This window comes from Scyliorhinus torazame, chromosome 8 (assembly GCF_047496885.1).
Source record: "Scyliorhinus torazame isolate Kashiwa2021f chromosome 8, sScyTor2.1, whole genome shotgun sequence".
In the NCBI taxonomy this organism is placed as follows: domain Eukaryota; kingdom Metazoa; phylum Chordata; class Chondrichthyes; order Carcharhiniformes; family Scyliorhinidae; genus Scyliorhinus; species Scyliorhinus torazame.
Genome location: NC_092714.1, coordinates 248,158,666 through 248,185,869, shown reverse-complemented (window position 1 = coordinate 248,185,869; position 27,204 = coordinate 248,158,666). Strand labels below are relative to the sequence as shown.

The 27,204-nt window shown below is 48.8% G+C and overlaps 1 protein-coding gene across 5 annotated transcripts in view; it reads left to right on the top strand.

Annotated features, from left to right (window-relative positions):
* slco4a1 (solute carrier organic anion transporter family, member 4A1) overlaps positions 1-27,204 on the top strand; it is a 216,766-nt gene that overhangs the window by 22,865 nt on the left and 166,697 nt on the right. Inside the window, exon 2 of one of the 5 annotated variants that reach the window (XM_072515066.1) lies at positions 26,826-26,937. The exons of the other annotated variants lie outside the window; for them this stretch is intronic. The gene's annotated coding sequence lies outside the window, so the exon portion shown is untranslated. The remainder of the gene's footprint in view (positions 1-26,825; positions 26,938-27,204) is intronic. 5 annotated transcript variants of the gene reach the window in all.

Sequence of the window (27,204 nt, the reverse complement as noted above, 5' to 3'; positions counted from 1 at the left end):
ATTCACTTGGGGATATGGGGGAGGGGCGATATGGGGGATATGGAGGAGGGGGGATATGGGGGATATGGGGAGGGGGATATGGGGGGGATATGGGGGAGGGGGGATATGGGGGAGGGGGGATATGGGGGAGGGGGGATATGGGGAGGGGGGATATGGGGGATATGGGGAAGGGGGGATATGGGGGAGGGGGGATATGGGGGATATGGGGAAGGGGGGATATGGGGGAGGGGGGATATGGGGGAGGGGGGATATGGGGGAGGGGGGATATGGGGGAGGGGGGGATATGGGGGATATGGGGGAGGGGGGGATATGGGGGAGGGGGATATGGGGGATGAGAGGGATATGGGGGAGGGGGGATATCGGGGAGGCTCACCCTGCCTGCTCTGACGAGGTCGTTCACCTTCTTGTGGCACTGGGTGCCTGTCCGTGGTGTCAGGGCCACAGCGGTGACGGCCTCTGCCACTTCCCTCCACAGACGCCAGCTGTGGCGTGGGGCAACTCTGCGGCCGTGCCTGGGATACAGGGCGTCCTTCCTCTGCTCCACCGCGTCCAGGAGCGCCTCCACATCCCGTGACTCGAACCTCGGGGCTCCGTCGATAACGGAGAATTTCGCCCCTGAACTTTGTAATGAGCAGAGAGGGGAATGTTTCACTCTCAGAGGTGATATCATACCCAGGTGGCACAATGAAAGAGGCCTGTGTTCATCCTTTGGAACCATTTAATTCTTTTGAATGTGTGCTATTTTAAATAAAATAAATAGTGTATACTGGATTGTTTGAAATGCTTTCTTTGTTAATTCTTTTTAATCCTAAGGATATTTACAGCAGTCAAATACAGACCGGAACTAACTGTGTTATGGTTAATGGCTTTTTCCTGTGTTTCTGTATAATCTGGCACGGTAGCACAGTGGTTAGTACTGCTGCTTCACAGCGCCAGGGACCCGGGTTCGATTCCCGGCTTGGGTCACTGTCTGTGCGGAGTCTGCACGTTCTCCCTGTGTCAGCATTGGTTTCCTCCGGCACTCCCGGTTCCTCCCACAAGTCCCGAAAGACGTGCTGTTAGGTGAATTGGACATTCTGAATTCACCCTCTGTGTACCCGAACAAGCGCCGGAGTGTGGCGACGAAAGGATTTTCACAGTAACTTCATTGCAGTGTTAATGAGAGCCTACTTGTGACAATAAAGATTACGGTTATTACTTCTCCCCTTAATCATGAATCAGGATGGTGGAGAATCGCAGGAATTGTGCGTTCCCGCTCGGAATGCCAGCCAGGAGAAATTCACGTCATGCAAATGAGCCAGCACTCAGCCTCCGTGCCGCCTGCCTGATTTCCGGCCCCGCTGGCGTCTGATTCACTGGGGTCAGGAATTGCGTTCAGAGCCTGACAAGCTGGAGCAGCCTTTAAGTGCTGCGCTCAGCACAGACTGTCGTTCCGGCCAAGAGGATAGCTGCTCAAAGACCTGCACCAAGGTTTATGGAGTAGGAGATTGACTGAATGCGGGGCATGCTCTTCCCCAGGGTGGGGAGGAGGCTCAAGCCCGCCATACTGAACAAGGTGTGGGATGAGGTGGCAGAGGCTGTGAGTGCTGCCAGCCTCACCAAGAGGACTGGCACGCAATGAGGTAAGAAGATGAACAACCTCCTTCGAGCAGCTCGGGTGAGTCACCACCTCTGTGCCCTGGCATCACTTCCATCCCTCACTCCTCACATCTGCCCCCGATCCCCTAGAGGCCAATAATACCCCAACTACCTCCCTTACAACCCACCCTCTGTGACCCCGCAACACATGTATTGTCCTCTTTGGCCAGGAGCCTTACACATACATCCCACCAACCACAAACACCCCCATAAAATTTGCATCCCAGTGACTCACTATGTCCTTTCTGAGCTGCCATGGATAAAGCGGCCCATAATCAGCAGGATGCCTAAGTCCTGGAGGGGGAATCCCAGATATTCGGGCCCACACCCCCTCAAAGGAAAGGGCTCTGGACTCGCAGGGGAGGCCAAGGAGGGGGTAGTGGCTGCAATATAGTTCGACATGCGCGAAACAAGAGAGAGCCCAATGCCACACTGATGTCCCAATAGCAAGCGAGTCACCTCTCTCCCGCAGACCAGCCCTCCCCAAGATCTTGCAGGATCACCATCAGATGAGGCTGGACTGTCCAGGGTTGCTGCCCCCCATTTAGACCTTCAGAACACCCCCGGGGCGACACTCTGGGAAGGCACTCATGTCCCGTCACTGCTTTCAACTGCACCATCCACCAAAGCAGAGGCTATCACCTCAGTGGGTAATGTTAGCAATCAAGCTCCTGAATCATCCTCCGATGAGCACCACACACGTGCTGCATCACATCAGCAGGAGGCATGGACTCCCAAAGGATGGTCGGAGGGCAGCCCAATCCCAGAGACTAGCTATCACCCAGACAAATATTGTGCTTTTGGAAAAGATAATCCCATTATGGGTGCAGATGCAGAAGCACAGCCAGAATCTACAAGCGGGGGTGTCAGCAACTTTCCAGCACCTGCAAATACAGCTGGAGAAGTCTAGTCACCTTTAGGCACAGGAGATGGTGCCGACAGTGCTGGTTTAGCACACTGGGCTAAATCGCTGGCTTTTAAAGCAGACCAAGCAGGCCAGCAGCACGGTTCAATTCCTGTACCAGCCGGAATGTGGCGACGAGGGTTTTTTCACAGTAACTTCATTTGAGGCCTACTTGTGACAATAAGCGATTTTCATTTCAATTCAATGCATGACACCCAGGCCAACACTTAAAGGGTGGCGTTGGCGGTGGAAAGCCTGGGGCAAGATGCTAGGGCCATGTCTCAGGATGTACAAGGCTTGGGGGCACTGATATCCATGGCTTATGTGCGGGATAGAGAGCCCAGTCACAGGCGAACATGTCTGGGCACAATGGACATTGCTGCCACGTTCCAAGGCTTGGCCCATTCATGGCTGAGGGCGTTGAGAGAGTTGACCAGGCACCGACTGACCGTAGCCAGTTACAGGGGACATGTCATAGTCGCAGAGGGACATGACCAAGGCATAGAGGGACATGGCTCACTCGCTGAGGGACATGACCTAGTCTCAGTGCGCCATGGCTGAGGGCGTCAAGATCTTGGTTCAGACGAGGGCGGGCCTATTAGGGCTGGCAGTGCCAGGTCACTCCAGCCTCCCCTCCGTCCCATGGATAGCCCAGAGGGTCAACAAGCACCCCGAGGGAGGAGGGAATAATGGAGATCATGTTGGCATCTCCCGCGGGGAGTTAGTGTCACTGGTGAGGCTTTTACTCTGAGAGGGCTGTGTGCCAGGGAGGGTTCCAGCGGCAACGGTGCATGAGTCCTTTGTTTGAGGTGAGCTCTGCTAATCCGCTGCTTCCTCTGCTGGGGTTGCGTTTCTGAGGAGTGCCAACACCTGGTGGGCCGACGATTGAGCATGGTCACGCCCATCCCCTTGATGATACTGCTGGGGAATGAGGGTTTCCAGGTGGAGGGGCTGGGTGGATTTCCACGTGACCAGAAGCCCGAAGAGCATTTGCAGGATACTGTCAGCTGTCAACACTCTCAACAGCCAGGAGCCTGTAAGTTGCCGCTAGGGATGGATTTAAATGAATTTATGCAGCAATGGGGGTCTCAGCCAGGACACTCCATTCCCGAGGGGGACACCCCAAGTCCACCCTCTTGCCACCAAGTCATTCGACGCTACTTCCTGAGGTCCAGGCATACAACGCCCACCAAGCCTGAAAAATTTGAAGTTTGCTTACCTCTTTGCTCCCATACTTGCACCAATTTTTGTCCTTGTGACTCCCAGCTGAGAGGGCTGGAGCAGCACGAGGAGGTGGAGGTGTGTGTGTGGAGAATTGGGCTTCCAGCCTATTAACAATATTAAAATGCATGGTAATTGTGCTTTTACATGGTGCCGCCATTGGCGGGCGAACAGAGCGTTGGAATAGGGTGTGTGCCTGGCGCCGATTCCATTTTTCAACTCACACTCCATTCGCGCCAGATCGGGAAACCCGCTACCGCCTTCAGGCAATGGAGAAGCCACCCCCTATTCTTAAATGCTGACGTGTTCCCCATTTCAGTAACTAACTCTGGTGGTGCATTCTACAACCTTACAGCCGCTTGTTTGTTTTATTTTTTTAAACAAGTTTGCATTCTATCCTAAGTGTTCTAGCGGCAAGGTGGCACAGTGGCTGGCACTGCTGTTTCACAACGCCAGGTTCAATTCTGGCCTCGGGTGACTGTCTGTGTGGAGTTTGCACTTTCGCCTCATGTCTGCTTGGGTTTCCTTCGGGTGCGCCAGTTTCCTCTCACAGTGCAAAGATGTGCGGGTTAAGTGGATTGCCCATGCTAAATTGCCCCTGAGTGTCCAAAAGGTTAGGTGGGGTTACAAGGATAGGGTCGGGTGGCATGGGCCTGGGTAGGTACTCTTTCCAAGAGTTGGTGCAAACTCGATGGGCCGAATGACCTCCTTCTGGACTGTAGAGATTCTATGATTCTTGCATTTAATTATCTATCTTCCCACATTCTCGATCCCTCATCCTTCAAAAATAACACATTTCCATCCACCCTGTCTGGTATTTTTGTAATTTTAGATTTATCAGCGAGCCCTTTCTTGATGTTTTTCTTTTCATTTCCTCAGCCTAGACCACATCCTACTGAATCTATCTTTTCTAGCGCTTTAACATCCACAGAATCACAGAACCGTTACAATGCAGAAAGAGGTCTTCTGACCCATCAAGTTTGCACTGGCTCTCCGAAAGAGCATTCTATATGTCCCACTCTCTGCCTTATCCCTTTAACCCTGCACGTTTTCTTATTTTCAGACAGCAATCCACTTCCCTTCAGAATACCTCAATCAAACCTGCCTCTACCACCCTCTCTGGCAGTTTGTTCCAGATTCCAACCACCTGTTGAGTGTAAATAAAGTCCTTGCATCGCTTCCAAACCTTTTGCCTATTATGTTGAATATGTGCCCCTTAGTTCTTGGTGTTTCCTTGCGAGGGAACACTTCTCACTATTTACCTTGTCCATGCCCCTCAGGATCTTGAATACTTCTATTCAAATCTCCACTCAACCTTGGATTGGATTTTATTTATTGTCACGTGTACCGAGGTACAGTGAAAAGTATTTTTCTGCGAGCAGCTCAAACAGATCATTTAGTACATGAAAAGAAAAAAAAAGAAAATACATAATAGGACAACACAAGGTACACAATGTAAATACACAGACACTAGCATCGGGTGAAGCATACAGGAGTGTAGTATTAATCAGGTCATAAGACCATAAGATGTTATAGCAGAATTAGGCCACTCGGCCCATCGAGTCTGCTCCATAAGAGGGTCGTTTAGGAGTCTGGTAGCAGCGGGGAAGAAGCTGTTTTTGAATCTGTTTGTGCGTGTTCTCAGACTTCTGTATCTCCTGCCCGATGGAAGAAGTTGGAAGAGTGAGAAAGCCGGGTGGGAGGGGTCTTTGAATATTCTGCCCACTTTCCACAAGTCAATGGATGGGAGGCGGGTTTGTGTGATGGACTGGGCGGTGTTCACAACTCTCTGAAGTTTCTTGCGGTCTTGGGCCGAGCAGTTGGCATACCAGGCAGTGATGCAGCCAGAGAGGGGACGCAATTCTCCCATCGGGAGACTAAGTCCCGACGCCAGAGTGAAAACCGGAGTGTTTCACTCCGGCGTCGGAGGACGTTCCCAGCCCCCTATTCTCCCGCCCCCAGGGTGCTAGGAGCGGCGCCGCGTCATTTACGCGCGCCGGGCCTTGGCGCCACGTAAATGACGCAACTGGCGCCGCGTAAAGGACGTCACCTGCGCATGTGCGGTTGCCCTCCTCCCCGCGGCCGCCCCGCAAGAAGATGTCTGATGGATCTTGCGGGGCAGCAGAGGAAAGGAGGTCCTCCTTCAGAGAGGCCGGCCCGCCGATCGGTGGGCACCGATCACGGGCCAGACCCCTTTTGAGCCCCCCCCCGGTGCAGGAACCCCCGTCGCCGCCCCCCCGGCGTTGCCGCGCTGTTCCCGCCGGAAGCGACCAGGTGTGGATAGCGCCGGCGGGAACCTGTCGTGTTGGGCAGGCCGCTCGGCGCATACGGGCCGGAGAATCGCCGCTCGCCCATTACCAACGGCAAGCGGCGATTCTCCCAGCGTCCAGCTGTGATTCACGCCGCGCCGGTTTGAGGCGGCGTGGCGGGACACGCACGGCGCTCGGGCGATTCTCCCACCCGGCATTGGGGGGGGGAGAATTCCGCCCAGGATGTCTCCTTTTCTCCAAGGAATACAGACCCAACCTCTCCAATCTATCATCATAACTACAGTTCTTTATCCCTGGAGTCATTCTTGTGAATCTCCTATGTGATCTTTCCAATGCCTTCATAGCCTTCCTCAAGTATGACACAGAAATGGGTGCATTCCTCCAAATGAAGCCAAACTAGTGACTTATACAAGTTCAACATGATCTCCTTACTCTTGTACTCAATGCCCCTATTAATAAGGCATAAGGTGCTATGTGCAACATTGACTGTTCTCTCAACATGCCCTGTCACATTCAATTTTATGCTGTCTCTCCACATTCTTCCTGTCAAAATTAATCACCTCACACTTCCTTGGATTGAACTTCATCTGCCACTTTTCTGCCCAATCCACAGATATGCTTAGGTCCCTTTGACGTTCAAGTCTATACTCATTGTTTTTTCCAATTAGGGGGCAAGTTAGCATGGCCAATCCACCTACCCTGCACATCTTTGGGTTGTAGGGGTGAGACCCATGCAGACACGGGGTGAATATGCAAATTCCACACGGACAGAGACCAAGGGACAGGATCGAACCCGGGTCCTCAGCGCGTGAGGCAGCTGTACTAACCACTGTGCCACCATGCCGCTCACAAGACTGTACCCATGACAATTGACAACGCTTTCAATTTTGGCATCATCTGCAAATTTTGAAATCATGCCCTGCACACCACAGCTATATATCAGGAAGAGCTAGGGCCCCAACAGTGACCTCTGGGGAACTCAGGGGATCTCCATTACAAACCTTCCATTAATCTGAAAGACAATTAATTATCACAGCACTGTTTTCTGTCACTCAGTCAATTTTCTATCCAACACCCTACATATCCTTTAGTCCGTGAATTAGAATTTTGCTCACACATCTGGGGCGGGATTCTCCGACCCCCCGCCGTGTCGGAGAATTGCCGGGGGCGGCATGAATCACGCCCCTGCCGGCCGCCGAATTCTCCGGCACCGGAGATTCGGCGGGGGCGGGAATAGCGGCGCGCCAGTCGGCGGGGCCCCCCATGTAGGTCTCCGCGATGGCCGACGCGTAGGTGACCCCCCCCCCGCGCATGCGCGGGGATGACGTCACCAGCTGCTGACGCTCCCGCGCATGTGCGGACTTGCGCCGGCTGGCGGAGTCCCTTCGGCCCCGGCTGGCGTGGCGCCAAAGGCCTTCCACGCCAGCCGGCGGGAGGGCAACCACTCGAGTGTGGGCCTAGCACCTAAAGGTGAGGGCTTGGCCCTTAAAGGTGCGGAGAAATCCGCATCTTTGGGGCGTCCCGATGCCGGAGTGGTTCACGCCACTCCATCCCGCCGGAACCCCTCATCCCGCCGGGTGGGGGAGAATCCCACCCCTGTTGTGTGGCACTGTATCAAGTGCCTTTCGAAAATCCATATGCACCATGTCAGCAGTATTGCCCTTATCAACCTTCTCGACAAACACCTCAATAAACTCCAGCAAGTTAGTTAATCATGATTCTCCCTTCATGAATCCATGCTGGCTTACGTTAATTATCCTGTACTTGTCGAAGTGACGATTGATTTTGTCCTGAACTATAGTTTCCAGAAGTTTCCCCACTACTGAAGTCAGACAACGGGCTCATAGTTGCCAGCATTATTCTTGCACCCCTTTTTGAACAAAGTTTTAGCACTCGCAATTCTCTGGCACCACCCTTCTGAGATTGTAAAATCCAAAACTGGATGCAGTACCTCAACTATAGACCACAAAGAGTTTAGAAAGATTCACCATTAAGAGACCATTTTCTGACCTCCGGTGGCGAAATGCACATGGGAAGGGAACAAACTGCGGGTGTATCAAGGCCTGGGAGCAAATCTAGCCAAGAGGAGGGTTGGCTTCAACCCCAGGTCAAGGTGGCCATCTTTAAAACGGGGGTGAAATTCGGAGTATTGTACCCGGCCCGCCTGTGGGTGACTTCCCAGAAGCCTGAGTACTATTTTCCCATGCCAGAAGAGGCGATGGAGTTGATGAAGGACACTGGACTGGGAGGAGAGTGAGGACATTGAACTTTGGATGTGTTTTTTAAAAGTTTTGTTTTCTTTAAAAAAAGTATTTGAAGGCAGGTTTTTTGGAGGGCAGGCCCTCCAATGGGGATCATCGAGGGTGAGTGCACCTTTTGTTACTCTTTAGGGGAGCACAGCTAGGGAGGGAAGTGAAATTGGGGTGGTAGGGAAGTTGGAGGCCTTGGACGGGGGCTGCCATGTTAGCTGGGCAGGCTAGTTAACAGGAGTGAAGTGGGGGGTTGTCAGGAGGCAGACGTGGGGGGCGGGGGGGGGGAGGGGTTGGTGTTTTGTTCAAGGGTGTGGTGGGAGGGTTGCTGACAAGGGTGGGGTTGATGTGGCACAGTTGGAAAAGGATCGATGAGGGTGGACATCCGAGGGTGGGTCTGGAGGGTCGCGTGACATGGGCTAGGGGCTGGCCCAAAAAGGGATATGGCTGATCATCAGGGGAGGGCGCGTGGAGCCCTCCCAACCAGGATGGCCACGTGGAATGTGAGAGGGCTGAATCCGCCCGTCAAAAGTTCACATGTGTCTGTGCACCTGAGGAGTCTGAAGGCGACATGGCCTTTTTGCAGGAGACGCATCTGAAGATAGGGGACCAGACGAGGTTGAGGAAAGGATGGAGGGGCATGTGTTTCATTCACGACTGGACATGAAGACGAGGGGTGTGGTGGTGTTGATGAATAAGCGGGTGGCATTCGAGGTGGAGAACATTGTGGCAGATTCGGCGGGGGGGTGGGGGGGGGGGGGGGGTGGATTCGTGATGGTTAGTGGAAAGCTGGAGGAGATGCCAGTGGTTTTGGCAAACATTTATGCCTCAAATTGGGATGATGTAGATTTTATGAGGCGAGATGTTTGGGAAGATTCCTGACTTGGATGTGCACCGGTTAAACATGACAAGGGGGTGGTTTAATACGGTTCTGGTTCAAACCGAGCTTGGACCAGTCGAGTCTGAAGTCGGTGAAGGTGTCGGCAGTGGTGAAGGAGCTGGCGGGGTTCATGGAGCACATTGGGGGGGTGGACTGTGGAGGTTTGAAGGCTGAGGGTGACGGAGCTTTCCTTCTTCTCCCATGTGCACCGGGTGTACTCCCGGAATGATTTTTTTTGTTTTAGACAAGGCGCTGCTGGCGGGGGTGGTGGACTTGGCATATTCGGCGATTGTTTCCGACCACGCACCGCACTGGGTGGATTTGCACGTGGCCCGGGGGGGTGGTTGGAGGCCGGATGTTGCGTTGCTGGCAGATGAGGACGTGTGTGAGCAGTGCCGGCTGTCATTCAGGGGTACGAGGAGCCAAACGACATGGGGGATGTCACGGCTGCACACTGTGGGAGGTACTCTGGGCGGTGGTCAGGGGAGAGTTTATCGCAATTTGGGCACATAAGGAGAAAGCAGAGTGGCTGGAGGTGGCAAGGCTAGTAGACGAGACTTTGAGGGTAGACAGGAGGCACTCGTAGGCCCCAGAGGCAGGGCTGCTGAAGGAGGGGCAGAGGCTCCAGATGCTGTTTCAGTTAATGTCTACAGAGAAGGCGGTGTGGCAGTTACTGTCAGGATGTTGGCACACCAGTTGAGGAAACAAGAGGCGGCGAGGGTGATTAGCAGAGTAAGGGATGATAAGGGTAGGGACCCAGAGGGGGTGCATGGTGTGTTTGAGGCATTCTATAGCAGGTTATAAGAACAAAGAACAATACAGCACAGGAACAGGCCCTTCGGCCCTCCCAAGTCTGTGCCGGTCATGATACCATCCTTGGCCAAAACCCTCAACAATCCCTCAGTTGAGGGACGAGCTAGAGGACGGGAAGATGTCCGAGGTCTACAAGGAGTTGGTGGATTGGGAGGGGGATCCTGGTGGGGGATACAAAACGTAAGTGGGAGGAGGAGCTGGGAGGGGAGGTGGGGGCCGAGTCATGGGCAGAGGCCCTGCGGAGGGTAAATGCATCCTCGTCGTGTGTGCGAGGCTAAGCCTCATTCAGTTTAAGGTAATACATAGGGCACATATGCCAGTAGCAAGGGTGATTAAGTTCTTTGAGGGGGTGGAGGAGGACGGTGCGCAGGGAGGCCCGCAAATCACGTCCACATGTTTTGGGCATGTCCAAGGCTGACGGGTTCTGGCTGGGGTTGGTGGACGTAATGTCCAAGGTGCTGGGGGTGGGAGAAGTGGGCGGTATTAGGAGAACGGCGGGGGAGAGGGGGGGGGGGGGGGTAGGGTTGTTTATCGCGTTGTTTGGTTCTTCTTTTGTTTGTCCACATGAAGGTGCCTTGAATAAAATACTTTTAAAAAGACCATTTTATATTCTACATTTCTTACAATAACATTGAGTATTCTCTTGCTTTTTTAAGGACCTTATCCAGGTGAAGTGCTGCTTTTAATGTCTTGTTGACCTTAGCCCCTAAATCCCTTTGTTTTTTTCACATCGTCAAGTATTCCATCATTCGTAGAACGGTTACAGTACAGAAGGAGGCTATTTGGTCTGTCGCTTCCATGTCAGTTAGTCCCATCGCCCCCGCCCTTTCCCTGTACATTTTCTCTCAATGTGTTTATCCAGTTCTATTTTGAAGGCCGTGATTTAGTCTGTCTCCACTCTTAGGCAGTGCATTCCACTCGCTGCATAGAAAGGTTTTCCTCATGTCACTGTTTCTCCCTTTGCCAATCACTTCTAATTGGTGCCCTTTGTTTCTTTCCCCTTCCCATCTGCTCTGTCGTGATTTTGAACCCTTCTTTCAAATCTCCACTCACCCCCCTCGAAGGATAACAACCCCAGAGACTTCAGTGTTTCTACAAAACTGAAGTCCCTCATTCGTGGTCACCTCAAGAAAATAAATCAAACATAACCACCTCACATTTACTGGTGTTGAATGCCATCTGCCACTTGGTGTCTTTTCCAACATCTCATCACTGCCCCCTTGCATCAGCTTTTGGTCTCAGAATTATTTTCTGGCAGCAGACTGACAACAATGGAGAATAGTTCATACGCAGCAGCATAAGATGGAGGCTGCCCCCCTAAAAACTGGTGAAATAAGGCATTGGATTTGCTGACGGGCAAGTAATGAATCTAGGTCATCATCATTGTTTTTAATGCATTGCCTCACGATAGCTTTGACAATGAGTGGACGAGTAATTTGAACAGTATTTAGATAATTGATTGTACTTCAGATTCACTGTGCTAATTTGTGATTTAAGGCTTTAATCTAACAATTTAGTCAATAATCTGGGCACTATTTCGCAATGAATAATTTCATTGAGGATCGCTTTTAGTTTAGAGTGTGCTGGACCTTCATTGCGGATTCACTGAACGTAAATTGAGTTATGTTCTGAAGTAATCCTTCTGAGAAATTTAAAAATATACGTGTCAGGCACTATGCGTGGGATGAATGTACAAGTTTCTCCTCCAATGCATAGAGTCATGCTTTCAGATTGACAGAGGCCTGTTTGCTACATCAAACCCCTGCTGTGGTCTCTGCATGTGGCTCTGCGACATCATGCCCTCATTAGCTCCATCCCGTTTATCGTCCCCATCTTCAGAGGAGACAGCTTACTCCTCCATGCCTCCTTCAGCCAAGGCATCTCCCCTTTGTAGTGCTAGCTTCTGCCGTGTGCAGCAGACAACGCTGATCCAGGACACTCTCTGTGGTGAGTATTACAGAGCCCCGCCTGAGTGGTTCAACTATCTGAACCTCGCCTTTATGGGGCCTAGCGTCTGCTTAATCATGGGCCTATTGAAGGCATGTGTGGCATTGTAGCTCTCCTCAGCAGCACTCTGCGGACAGTGAATTAATGCCATCTGCTATGTCTTCCGGGGGTATCCCTTGTCCCCGAGGAGCCAGCCCTACAACCGGCAAGATCCAAAAACCTGTGGCATCTGGGAATGGGTCAGAATGTAGTTTTTTGTGAGCGTTTCCTTGGAACCAAGCACAAACATGCAGAATTTACCTTCTGTGATCACATATGAGCTGGATGTTCAACGAGTGCAATCTTTTCTACTGATGAATGTGACTGGCTATTGCCACGGACCTCTTTCGGCCTCGCGTGTGCAGTAAATAGTGCCCGACACTAGCTGGAAACCTAAGGTTGCTATAAATCCCAATGCTCCTGTAGCCTGGCTTTCCGGCAGAATTGGACAAATCAATGTACTGTCCTGGGCAAGGCATCCTGGGGGCATGTGTGTGTCGCTGACCGGGAGATGCTGCACAGGCCTCCAGTAAAGGGGTTGGAAGTTTCCTGCTCTCTACAGGCCGTGTCCTCTGTGCTACCTCTGACTGCAACACAGAATGGACGCAGCTCCACACCTTGCTGGAAACTCAATGTTATGAGACACTCGAGTGAGGGAGCAAACCTGTTGCTGAGTGGGTTTCACCACAGAGAGGAGAACACAATTGAGGATGGTTCTCATCCAGTTACCTCATGATTATTAGGGTCCCCCTTTAGTCAGCACACTATGATTACCTTGAACTCCACTGACCTGAAACAGATCCTCCTCCTAATTTAAGGAATCACACTCACTGACTAACTGCATTCACCAGGTCAGCCCTTAAAAATGGTGCCCATCACCTTTCAAACTTGCTTCACCACATTCGAACCCCCCACCCCACCCTGTTACCCACCAACTTCCCCATCACCCTTGACCCACCGAATTAAACCACTCTCCTCCCCTGTCACCTTGATCCTTCCCCACTTGGACCAATACAACAGTATGTCTGCTGCAGCTGTGATTAAAAGTGAGGTTAATCAGTGATTTTTGCAGGGAAAGTGTTTTGCTGATAGTGTAAAGCCATTTTATCTTTTGTATATAGAAAGCTAATGTAATGTTGTCACAGTTGAGCCTGGCTAAAGAAATCAAGGCACATCTTGTATCAAGAGACAAAAGAATGCTGTGTGCTTTGTGTGCAGCTGGTGAAGCTAATGGGAGGGGGCAGTTGTGTCTGGGGAAAAAGGGAGTTACTTCCAGGGTTTTAAACTGAGCAGAAGGTTTTCACTTGATCCTAAGAAAGGTTTCTCTCTCCAAGGATTCTGCACCAAGATAAGCAACTAAAACCTGGTTGTTAACTTTTTTCATACATGGTCAAATGTGGAACATTTCCCATACCCAGGGAGCCACCTCTCCTGTAAGACTGACATCAATGAGGAGATCCAACATCTATCCAATCCAGTGCCTCGTTTGGACATCGAAGAATGAGAGTTTTTGACAACCGCAACGTCTGTGCTGGCACCAAGATCCTCGTGTACAAGGTGGTCGCCCTACTAATTCTTCTATACGCTCAGAAACTTGGTATACATACAGACACCACACCAAGGCCCTGTAGAGGTACCATCAATGCAGTCTGAGATGGAGTCTCTGCATCAGCTGGGGGGACAGGCCTACTAATGTCAAAGTCCTTCAAGGAGCCAAGACCACCAGCATTGAGGCCACGATCATCCAAAACCAATTTTCTGGCTGGCCGTGTGCGTAGGGTGCCAGAGCTTCGACTGGCAAAGCAAGTCTTCTTTGCCCAGCTCAAGGAAGGCTTCCGAACAAGAGGAGGACAAAGGAAGCACTTCAAAGACACCCTGAAGGGTTATCTCAATAAATGCAACATAGACGTCAATGAGTGGGAGATGCTTGCTCAGAAGAGACCTACTTGGAGGAACCTCCTGACTGAAGGGACACAATTCTTTGAGGACACCTGATGGCAAGAGGAGGCCCAGAAAAGGAGCCTGAGAAATAAATACCAGTGATCTACAGTCCAAGGACCAATCCTACCTCCCGGAAACACCTGCCAAGTGCGCAGTTGAAGATGCAGCTCTAGGATTGGGATCATTAGCCATACAAGAACCCACAGAACATATAGTATCTGAGGTGAACAATCATACTCATTAGTGAGTGATCACCGAAGAAGACATAAGTGGTATTTGAAATATATGGGTTGCTTAATTGGAATATAGAGGCAGGTTTCAGGGAGCAAGTTAAGATGTTATACCTGTTAACTGCAAAGCTATTTTTTTGTCGTTAATGTGCTTAAGTTTGTGTTCAAATTAAGGTTTGTTTTAAAATAAAAACTGTTGACTGGTCAATGTTATCACTCCCGTGGTGCACTAACATTTCCTCACAGATTAACCAAATAGTTGGGTTCTAGTAGTTTGCACTGGAGTGCTGACTTCGGGCGACATTAGAGGGCTAAAGTGGGAGTTTGGTGACTGAGGGAAATTGAGGGTTAATTCGGTGTTCATTTCTATCTAAAGTCTAGCCTTTCTTTATTTAGTAAATTAACTTACAAGTTGCTGTTTGGGTTGGAAAAAGATGAGTTTTAAACCAGCTTTAAATGGAGTTCACTCAGGCTCTGCTTGCAACTGCAATTTGTTAATTAGATAACTGGATTCAGCCAGTTTTCAGAGGCTAGAGTCAGACAGTATAAAAGTGATCTTACAGTGCTGACTTCATTTGCATTCGAGTGCTGACTTCGGGCTGCATTCGGGTGCTGACTTCGGGCTGCATTAGGGTGCTGACCTTGGGCTGCATTAGAGTGCTAAAGTGAGAGTTTGGTGACTGAGGGAGTTCAGTGAGATGAGAGCAAGGTGTTCCTTTCATTTCCTATATTTCCTCAAAGAATGTGAGGGGAGCCAGGAGTTTACAAAGAGTGCAGCTGACTGGGAGCAGAGTGGGAGGGTGGAGTTTCAGCCGGTGAGCGTATAAACCTACTTTGGGGACTCTCAGGCTATGTTCCAGCGAGCAGGGTCAGAGGGCGGAGTTCCAGCCGGTGAGTGTACAAACCTACCTCGGAATTCTCAAGCTCAGTTCAGGGAGCAGGGTCAGAGGGCGGAGTTCCAGCCGGTGAGTGTACAAATCTACCTCGGGAATTCTCAGGCCCAGTTCAGGGAGCAGGTTCGGAGGGGGGAGTTCCAGCCGGTGAGTGTACAAACCTACCTCGGGAATTCTCAGGCCCAGTTCAGGGAGCAGGGTCGGAGGGCAGAGTTCCAGCCGGTGAGTGTACAAACCTACCTCGGGAATTCTCAGGCCCAGTTCAGGGAGCAGGGTCGGAGGGGGGAGTTCCAGCCGGTGAGTGTACAAACCTACCTCGGGAATTCTCAGGCCCAGTTCAGGGAGCAGGGTTGGAGGGCAGATTTCCAGCCGGGGAGAAAACAGAGGAACTGGCGACAGGTGAAAACAACTGAAAAAGTGACATCACAGGAAAGCTGTGACCTGGTTGGCTGGTAGGGAATCTGCACTAAATTTGAAAATAAAACATTGTTAAACTAATTAAACCTAATTAATTAATTACTTAATCATAAGTAAAGAGGTATCAAAACCAGAGGCAGGATATTACTGTATTTAGCATTTTACATTTCTAGTAGAAATCTAGTGCTAGGAAGCATATAGTTAAATATAACTTATTTTAATTTATTAAGTATTTATTTTAAAATTAAATTATTAATTAGTTCTAGAAATGGCAGTTAGTGGAGTAAAATGCTTCACTTGTGAAATGTGGGAGGTCCGTGAAGCTTCTAGCATTCCGGACAATGACATCTGCAGGAGGTGCACCCATTTGCAGCTCCTCACAGACCGCATGGATCTGTTGGAGCAGCAGTTGGATGCAGTTAGGAGCATGCAGGTGGTGGAAAGCATTGTAGACAGGGGTTTTAGAGACATGGTTATACCCAAGATGCAGGAAGACAGATGGGTGACCGCTAGAAGGGGCAGGCAGTCAGTCAGTGCAGGAATCCTCTCTCACTGTACCCCTCTCTAACAAGTGTACTGTTTTGGATACTGTTGCGGGGGGGGGGGGGGGGGTGGGGGGGGGCCTACCGGGGAAAACAGCAGCAGCAGCTAGAGCAGTGGCACAACGGCTGGCTCTTGTTGTTAAGCAGGGAGGGACAAAGCGCAGAAGAGCAATAGTTATAGTTTTGCCTGCCTCCCATGTCCAATCTCACTTCACCCTTCCTTCCTATCCCTCTTCCACTCTTCACCAACCTCCCTTACCCTTTGTGCAGTTTCTCCTATCGTCATGCAATATGAGTCAAGTTGTGTGCGGCCTCCAAGAAGGTGGGATCAGCTTCTATTCACATCAAAGTCATGGAAGTAGCCAAGCTCACCAGGTGCATGCCACCTGTATACAGTTTTAAAAGTGAAGTTACTAATTTCTTGCTGGCGGGGATCTTCATTTGGTGGGGGAGCTTATAATTCCGGCAAGGTGGCCTTTTAATGAGCATGCAAAGTACAGGAACTTTCCACCACTCAGTGCATCTGAATAGAGAGTCAGACAATGGGAGGATGTTTCTGCGAAACTAGTCATGGTGCTTTGACGGCAACTTTGATTTCCAGGATAGATTGTGGCAGCAGTTGCTGCGGCATTTTCACTTAGGAGCGTTGGGATGTTTCAGAACATTGAAGGTGCTGTATTAGTACAAGTTGCTGTTGCACTTAAATAACAATAAGTGCTATTAGCCCCACCATTATAGTTTGATTGCAGATTTTGGGACTACCGCCAGTTTTGGTCATTACGGCTGGTTTAGCACACTGGGGCTGGTTTAGCACACTGGGCTAAATCGCTGGCTTTTAAAGCAGACCAAGCAGGCCAGCAGCACGGTTCAATTCCCGTACCAGCCTCCCTGAACAGGTGCTGGAATGTGGCGACTAGGGGCTTTTCACAGTAACTTCATTGAAGCCTACTTGTGACAATAAGCGATTTTCATTTTCATTCATTTCATACGGGGAGGAATTCTTCAGATTCTTCAGCACGTCCCGCTGGCGGGATTTTCTGATCCTGACAGAGTCAACCCCGCATGGACAAGGAATGTAAATCGGCATCGGCTTTAGCAGGACCAGACGATCGCATTGGGGCGCCACCTCTGCCATGGGAAAAACCTGCTGCGGGGGCGGGGGCTGGAGATTTCCGCGCTACATCTGGAGCGAGCTTCTCCGAACCCCCGCCGGGTCGGAGAATCGCCGGGGGCTGGCGTGAATCCCACCCCCGCCGGTTGCCAAATTCTCCACCACCGGATATTCGGCGGGGGCGGGAATCGCGCCGCACCAGTTGGCGAGCGCCCCCCCCCCCCCCCGCGATTCTCCGGCCCGGATGGGCCGAAGTCCCGCCGCTAAAATGCCTGTCCCGCCGGCGTAGATTAAACCACCTAACTTACCAGCGGGACAAGGGTGTGCGGGCGGGCTCCGGCGTCCTGGGGGGGGCGCGGGGCGATCTGGCCTCGGGGGGTGCCCCCTCAGCGGCCTGGCCCGCGATTGGGGCCCACCGATCCGCGGGCGGGCCTGTGCCGTGGGGGCACTCTTTCACTCCGCGCCGGCTGCTGTCAACCTTCGCCATGGCCGGCGCGGAGAAGAAAACTCCTGCGCATGTGCTGGGATGACGCCAGCACACGCTGGCGCTCCGGCGCCGGCCGGCGGAGGCCCTTCACCGCTGGTTGGCGCGGCACCCTTCTGCGCCAGCTGGCGCATCGCCAACCCCGCCGGCCTAGCCCCTGAAGGTGCGGAGGATTCCGCACCTCCCAGGCGGCCCGACGCCGCAGTGGTTCACGCCACTCCTCGGCGCCGGTATGGCCCGCCGGCCGGGTAGAGGAGAATCCCACCCCATATACAGTGAATGGGAGAACGCTCAAGAGTATTGACAGTCAGAGAGATCTTGGTGTACAGGCCCACAGGTCACTGAAAGGGGCAACGCAGGTGGAGAAGGTAGTCAAGAAGGCATATGGCATGTTTGCCTTCATTGGCCGGGGCATTGAGTTTAAAAATTGGCAAGTCATGTTGCAACTGTATAGAACCTTAGTTAGGCCACACTTGGAGTATAGTGTTCAATTCTGGTCGCCACACTACCAGAAGGATGTGGAGGCTTTGGAGAGGGTGCAGAAGAGATTTACCAGGATGTTGCCTGGTATGGAGGGCATTAGCTATGAGGAGAGGTTGAATAAACTCGGTTTGTTCTCACTGGAACGAAGGAGGTTGAGGGGCGACCTGATAGAGGTTTACAAAATTATGAGGGGCATAGACAGAGTGGATAGTCAGAGACTTTTTCCCAGGGTAGAGGGGTCAATTACTAGGGGGCATAGGTTTAAGGTGCGAGGGGCAAGGTTTAGAGGAGATGTGCGAGGCAAGTTTTTTACACAGAGGGTAGTGGGTGCCTGGAACCCGCTGCCGAAGGAGGTGGTGGAAGCAGGGACGATAGTGACGTTTAAGGGGCATCTTGACAAATACATGAATAGGATGGGAATAGAGGGATACGGACCCCGGAAGTGCGGAAGATTTTAGTTTAGACAGGCAGCATGGTCGGCACGGGCTTGTGCTGTACTTTTCTTTGTTCCTTTTTGTTCATTTCCCATTTTCACTCATAAGAAATATCATGAAACCAGTTGCATTCCAGATCCATTAGGGTGATTACGATGGGAAGCATCACTAAAATGACTAGCTTTGTGTTATTTGGTTCACCGCGGATTGTAACTTAAGTATGCATATCTCCAGATTTAATTTTAAAAATATTTTGTTTGCCATGCCAGCATTCTTGACTTTCAGGTGTTTCATCAGAACACTTTACTCTCGGCCATCAAAATTAGATTCTGGTCTAGTCTGATTACCCAACTAGTTCAACAGGCCAATCCAGCTTCCCAATTGCTAACTGGGTAAATACAGCTTCATCTTTCTTTGATGACGGAGTACACTTAACCAGGATGGAAGTAACACATGAATTTGATTGTTGATTTAAAGTTACTGAAGTCCAAACATACTCTGCTTAATATCAAAACAAATATGTTTAACAGCACCCCAGGCCACACTCCCAATTTTAAATTTGACTTCATTCTTTATTAAAAACACATTTCTAAAGATTCCATTGTACCACCCCCATAAGAAATCAACATGCAACATGGAGATGCTTGAAAGCCTTTCTTTAAATGATGCCAAAAAAAATTGTGCCATTTGTTTTGAGTTGGACACAACCCATCTTCCCTCCAAAATGTCAAATCAAAATGTTTGTCTTTGTGATTCATGTACCAGGACACACTGATCCCTCTGCAACACCGGTCTCACTGAAACATACCACACCCGAGAAACATCTTCCAGCTTGTAAGTGCACTTGTTTATAGAATCATAGAATTTACAGTGCAGAAGGAGTCCATTTGGCCCATCAAGTCTGCACTGGCCCTTGGAACGTGCACCCTACCCAAGCCCACACCTCCACCTTATCCCCGTAACCCAGCAACCCCACCTAACCCTTTTTGGACACTAATTTAGAATGGTCAATCCACCTAACATCTTTGGACTGTGGGAGGAAACCGGAGCACCCGGAGGAAACCCACGCAGGCACGGGGAGAACATGCAGACTCCGCACAGACAGTGACCCAAGCCGGGAATCGAACCTGGGACCCTGGCGCTGTGAAGCAACAGTGCTAACCACTGTGCTACCGTGCTGCCCCAGTTTGTGTTGTTTTCCTTTGAAAAATACCACCCTGCAGAAACGTGGTTTCACATTGATTGATCAACTTTCATGAATTTCAAGATTATTTTTCCAGCTGTGGGATAGTCCACTCCAATACGAGTATTCCACCCCCCCCCCCCCCAACCCGGTTGCTCTTCAAAGCCCCCTACTAGCAACTAGTTTTCCTTTAACCTATAGGTCCTAACTTCAAGAACCTGTAGGACAAATCCACCTGTCTAACAAAACTGATTGTCCCTTACTTGATACCACAGAATAAACACTCCCTTCAACACTCCCCTGGGCAACTGTCTGTGTGGAGTTTACACATTCTCCCCATGTCTGTGTGGGTCTCACCCCCACAACTCAAAGATGTGCAGGGTAGGTGGGCTGGCCACGCTAAATTGCCCTTTTAATTGGAAAAATTAATTTAAAAGGAACATTCAAGTCACATGCCAATGGAAGACACATAATCTTACATGGTGGCATCATCAAATTTTTTTTCAGAGACAGGCATTACGATTCTCAATAATCATAGAATTTACAGTGCAGAAGGAGGCCATTCGGCCCACCGGCTCTTGGAAAGAGCACCCGACCCAAGGTCAACACCTCCACCCTATCCCCATAACCCAGTAACCCCACCCAACACTAAGGGCAATTTTGGACACAAAGGGCAATTTACCATGGCCAATCCACCTAACCTGCACATCTTTGGACTGTGGGAGGAAACCGGAGCACCCGTAGGAAACCCACGCAGACACGGGGAGGATGTGCAGACTCCGCACAGACAGTGACCCAAGCCGGAATCGAACGTGGGACCCTGGAGCTGTGAAGCAATTGTGCTATCCACAATGCTACCGTGCTGCCCCTAAATCTCTTCTATTATCTCTTCTATTAGCCTTAATTTATTCTTCATCTACCATACGTGGATCTTTTCGCAGGAATTTTATCCTTTGACAGATCGGATGAACAACTGTCTATATAATTATCAGACAGCTTGCTTTTTAAAAAAAAAGTTACAGTACCCAATTCATTTTTTCCAATTAAGGGGCGCTTTAGTGTGGCCAATCCACCAAGCCTGCACATCTTTGGGTTGTGGGGGCGGAACCCACGCAAACACTGGTAGAATGTGCAAACTCCACACGGACAGTGACCCAGTGATTGAACCTGGGTCCTCGGCGCTGTGAGGCAGCAGTTCTAACCACCGTGCTGCCCAACAGCTTGCTTTTTACTCCTATTCTCATCACCTGATGCCATTAATTATCATTTAACACTCCGATGAGAAACATCAGGTACTGTTAACAAGACAAAATGTCAACACTGGGTAAACTGCAGATCCACTGACCTTTCAAAAATAATTGCCGTAGCACTCTCCACCTCATGTTTCACTTGTGCCTTTTTCACAGAAGGTTTATTCATTGGTATATGAGCATACAAATTAAGAGCTAGAGTAGGCCGTTTTGCCCCTTGAGCCTGCTCTGCCATTCAATAGGATTATGGCTGATCTGGTTGCAGTCTCAACTCGACATTCCACCTACCGTCAATAACCTTTGACCCCCCTTGTTAGTCAAGAATGTATCAACCTCTGTCTTAAAAATATTCAGTGTGACACTGCCTCGGCCGCTCTCTTGGGGAGAGAGTTCCAAAGATTCACAACCCCCAAAGAAAAATAATTTCTTCTCATCGTCATCTTAAATGGGAGACCCCTAATTTTTAATCGGTGACCCCTACTCTCGCACAAGGGGAAATATTCTCCCAGTATTCACCCTGTCAAATCCCCATGGGATCTCATATGCTTCAATAAGACCACCGTTCAATCTTCTAAACCCCAGTAGATACAGGTCCAACTTGTCCAAAGTTTCCTCATAAGATAACCTCCCACTACATCACCACCCGCCCCCTCCCCCCCCCCCCCCCCCCCCCACCCACCAAGATATCAGTAGAGTGAACCTTGCTTAAATACGGAGACCAAAACTACACACAGTGTTCTAGATGTGGTCTCACCAATGCCCTGTACCACTGTAGCAAAACATCCCTACTTGCAATAAGCAACATTCCATTTGCCTTCCTTAATCACTTGCTGTACCTGCATGCTAACCTTTCCTGATTCATGTACCAGGAGACGTTACGACGGGATCCCGATTTCGCCAACGGGAGTGGGCCGGTTGCATTGCAAATAGTTTGTCACCCGGCACAGTTCTCGTTTTTGGCCTCTTCCGCTATTCACCGGTCCCGTTGCATTCTCGCTCGAGCGAAACAAAGCCACTGAATCGCGCCCATAGTTCCATGTCAGGATGATGTGTGACTGGAGGGGAACTTGCCGGTGGCGGTTGTAGTTAGGACACGGGGAGTCCACACCGAGAAAAAAAAAGAAACATAGTTTTATTTACAACACGGTATATACACTGCCCGGTAGATCCCTACTAGTTTCCTATTCTGGTCGGTGCCACCATGGCCAGCCTTTTATACCAAGGTTAATTGAGATCCCGTCCCTCGCTGGGGAACTCGTACTCCGCGAGGGTTACGGGGAGATAATCATTCCCACCCTGTGCCGTCTATTACAGTGGTGTTTCACGGCATCCGCTGCCCTTCACCTTCCAGGTGTACTCGGAAAAATCTTCGTAAATGTTCACAACTACAGCTGTACTTAATCTAATTTCCCAGTTCACTTTACCCTGCTCTCTCTTCATGCCCTCATGATTGCTCTCCTTTAAGTTTAAAATGCCACTCTTTAGTACGCTCCTCTGTCCCTTATACTTAGTGTGAGATTCATTCATATTATTTATGCTTCCTACTACCTCGGGCCCTTTCATTATAAAGTCATTAATTAATCCTGTCTCATTACACATTACCAGATCTAGTATACCCTGCTCTCTGGTTGGTTCCACAACATATTGATCTAAGAAACTATCCTGAAAATACTCTATGAACCCATTATCCAAAGCAATGCCTTTGCCAATATGATTTGTCTAATCTATATGTAGATTAAAGTCACCTATGATTATCACTGTACTTTTCTCACAAGCCCCCGCTATTTCTTCCTGTGCACCCCATCCTACAGTGTGGTTACATTTCGACGGCCGATAAACCACTCTCCAAAACTGCTCCTCATCTTTTTTTGTCATCTCTACCCAAACTGATTCGACACCTTGATCTCCAGAACTAAGGTCACCTCTCTAAAGTATCTCACTGTGACTGCATCAATGTTTAGGAAATAGTTGACTCCAGCTGTTTTACTTGGAACTACAACCTCTTTACTATCGCAGTGTGTTGCCAACATCCAATGAGGGAAGTAGTGCTTTCCCTTATCTTATATTGAGCCTCACAACTTAGTGAATCAAGTGTTAACCCAGCCTGCTCCATGAATTGTTGATATGCAAGCAATGTCTAGCATTCCACAATTTAGAGTCCGTGATCAACACATTCAGCACGGAATTAAAACTCATTATGAGGAGTATAATTTTTCTTCCAGTTTCATTACCACTTTCATCCTCTCCCTCAGAATTCTTTGTGTAATTTCAAGGACCCGCCTCTCTGTTTTGAGCACAAGGCGTTGAATCACACCTGAAGCGCCTGATAACCTTTCCTTGTGTGCATTCTTGCGATTCATTTGTTTATTATTGCTGTTCCAGTTCTGACTTCTACATTCACAGTCCAAACTGCCATCCCCATTCTGCTTTGCTTTAATCCTTCCATGATATTCGCACCGACATCCCGTGTGTGGACAAGTTTGAGACCTTGATTCTTTGTGTCACTGAAAAATGGGCGATTTGTGTCACTAAAGGGCTGATGTCAATGATTAATTCCCCAGGAATGTTTTTCTTGGCGGAAGACGTCTGATCCAGTACTCTCCAAAACCCAAACACTCATAGAATGATGAGATAATCCGTATGAGACACTTTAGTGTAATCCAACAATTAAAGCGGTAGTACTGATCCAGCAATCTCCACATTGATTTTGATCAATTCTTGATACAAGCTATTAAAGTCTATGATATATTCCTCCAAGGAATGATCATCTCTTTTCCAAAATCTATTGAAGTCCAACCGTGCCTTGAACATGCAACAAATGACCCTTCTTTTAAATTTCATCCAATCCTCCATTGCTATCCAACTGACATTCATAAGGGGATCAGGGGTCATGGGGAGAAGGCTGGAGAAGGGGGATGAGAAACTATCAACCTTGATTGAATGGCGGAGCAGACTCGATGGGCTGAATGGCCTAATTCTGCTCCTGTGTCTTATGGTCTGATGATTGACATCCAGCTCTGAAAATACTTTAGTTTTTGCTTCCTATAGGAAGCAGCGACACTGATATAACCCCCCGCGAGACCGACGGGGATGAACCGATTCATCTCCCTGTGAGCCTCGTGGAGTACAAGCTCCCCGGCTGTGGGGCAGGGATCCATCAGCAAGATATTGGACTTGGGAAGTAAAAGCCGGCCCAGGTAGGAGCTGCATTGTTGTGCGCAATCCCGGCTGGGCTTGGAATTGTGCTTGTACAGAGTTTACTTTGACAATAAACCTTTTCGTTGAACTCTTTTACCGGACTCCTCTGTGACCACTAAAAACACCAAGAGGGTACGTTGTTTCCTCACTGGTAGGGACATAGTGTCTACTCAATTATTTCATTGGTCACTTGGGTCAGACTCTGAGGACCTCAGAGGACCATCATAACCTGACAGTTTACCCTATTTTTTCACAATGTCTGCTAGGATTGTATTTTTCTGTCTGAATTTCCTTCTTCATATCCAACTTTCGTCCTTGGGCAAGCACACTCTGCTATCATGTTTTGTTTCAGAAAAGCGGTTGATGAAGGATAAAGTTTGAGGCCATCGTTACGCACTCATTTATTTATTTGCACAGTTATATGCTATAAGCATACACCTCCTAACCTAGCCACCATAGTTTTAGCCTGTGTGCATTTCTTGTTTTTCAGTACACTTAGCTGTTTAATATTTACATGTACCATTCTGAGACAAAAACAGCAATGCAGCTGACTGAAACAGCAAAGTAGAAGGAGTGAGTTTGCTCTTTTCCATTTTCAGCCATTTTTCCTCTTGCTTCTTCTTGGTTGGAGGAGTACCAGAGCATCTTTCAGCTGCTTTGTTTTGACACCTCGCCACTTCCAAAGCGAAATTGATGATGTGTGCAGCTTCAAGCCAGGCCTAACATCAGGGATGCCTCAGGCCTTCATCATTCTAAAACAAAATAGAGAAACATCTCCTTCATTTGACCAAACTGGTTCAAACTCGGTAGCGGGAATTGCGAAGAAAGAGTCGAGGCACTAACCCTGCTCCTCTCTTCACGGATGCTGCCATGACTGCCGAAACTTTTATTTCCACGGCTCAAGTGAATCTCCAGTTAATGGCCACCATTTGTGTACAATTAAACACTACTTATATGCAGTAAACATACTTATGTAGGTCAATAAAAGATGCACCTGTATGTTGCTCTCAATGTGTGCTTAAGCATGGGATTAGAAGTGAAACTGCAAAGTGCAAAGCTTCAGGTCTGCAGCTGTAGTATCTTTCAGCTAAAAATCTCTTCAATTTCAAATGAGCTGGATGAGGCGAAGGACTTAAAAGCATCCTCGCCCTTTGCATTGCCAAAAACGCCTGATGAAATCATTATTTTAACAATTCCCAAAGCAACTGGATTAATAGAAAACCATATTTATCCCAATCACCCCGTGAGTTTATCTTGATGAAGCCGTATTAACATCAGCCACACCTAATGTTGCCTAAAGTTAACCACAAATTTGCAAAGTTGTAATGTTCCAATGCGAAGGAAGCTACCAATGACTGTATTTCTTCAGTGTCTATTTAGCTTGCATTTTATTGCTCTTTGCAGCTTAGTGCAAAAGTTTCAATAATCAGTTTAGACCCACAGTTTTGTGCTATTCTCGCCTTGAAGAATGTTTAGGATACAATGGAGAATAATTCACCGTGCAGGAGAAAGTTGTGTTACTTTTGCCTTTGGCTCTTATGCACACGTATTTTCATTCTGCTGGATCCCTGAAAATGTTTTGTTGTGTAATATTAAACGCGGTGTTAAATATTACTGAGCGTTACTCCCTGGCAACGGGAAAAAAATACAATTTCTGAAAAACACGATTGCTGTGCAAAGCTCAAATTACCATTTGTGCATAATTGCAACGCAATTTATTCCATTATGGCACAATTTTTCACCTATCAGCAAAGGTTCAATGAGTAGTGGTTATACTCTGTTAATCTTTGTTGTTAACCTGTAAACAATACTAAAGCTAGCTATAAGCTGCAAGACACTGCTCACCATTAGTGCCCTCTGAACCGGCCTGGCTAACCACGCATAGTTGTAAGCACATGGCAGCAGATTTCAGTATTAAGAAAATTAGACAGAACGATTATCCAAGCAATGAAAGTCAGCTACTTCCACAAAACCTGCCTCACTAGCCCAGTTCCATGTTGCAAAGCTAGCCCCACAGACCAGTTAAGCAACAGCCTGACGCTGTTGCACTCTCACTCATATCTATAAATCGGCTTGTCAGATTTCACCATCACCACCCTTGGGTGTTGCCCGTCCCACTGACTAGATAGACAAACCAGAGAAGCGGTGGGGAACAATGAAATGTAGCCCAAAGAAGGTTAGATTTGACATTCCTCCACATTGATTTTGAATCCCAGTAAGTCTTTTGACTTCATGTCTAACAAGGCCAAGGAATTCTCACATTGATCTCTACAACATTCTCTCCCCTTCAACTGGGATGAAGGCCTGGGACAAGCAATGGCACTGAATATTTAGTGAATATTTAGCAGCAGAAAAACCCATATATGGGAATAGAAATATCCCCAATCTACTTGGATGTCAGAGTAAATCACGCGTTTATATGAGTTAACTGATGTGGCCTAATGTCAAGAATGTATGTTTTTGAAAAGTAGACTATGTGCTCAATTGAAGAAGTAGAAAAGAGAAGCCTTTACCTCCAAGCATAACACCTAGGCCAGAGGGAAATGCTTTCCAAAAGCATTGAGGTTATCTTGCGGCACTGATTCGCTAAATGATATTGTCATTGTGGGCAGTGGTTAGAGTTGTGTGTGTGGATAATAGTTTGAATGTCGGCAATCTTGTCTGTCACTTGACTTTCGATTGTTGACCCTGTAACCAGGTGGCGAAATCATCCCTACTTCTGTTGAGAAAATCTGCCAGCAGACACACATTGTGACCTAAATGCCTGGGCAAAACCAGCAAAGCTTCCAACCAAACCCAAGCTAAAACAGGTGATAAGACTTTTTAACTGACAGATGAAATAGAATTTCGAGCAGTGCTATCTTCAAAAACCCCTTTCAGCTATTACATCATGAAATCTAGCATGGTGTTTGAGTTAGGACTAAATTCAGTACTTGAGCATTAAAAAAAAAATCATATTTATCTATCCATCTAGAATCTATTTTTAAATTTCGTGTTTGAACCAATATTGGAGAATACTTCACTAATTTCAGACAGGATCTCATTTAATATTCTTGGATGCACCTTTTTGGATGGAG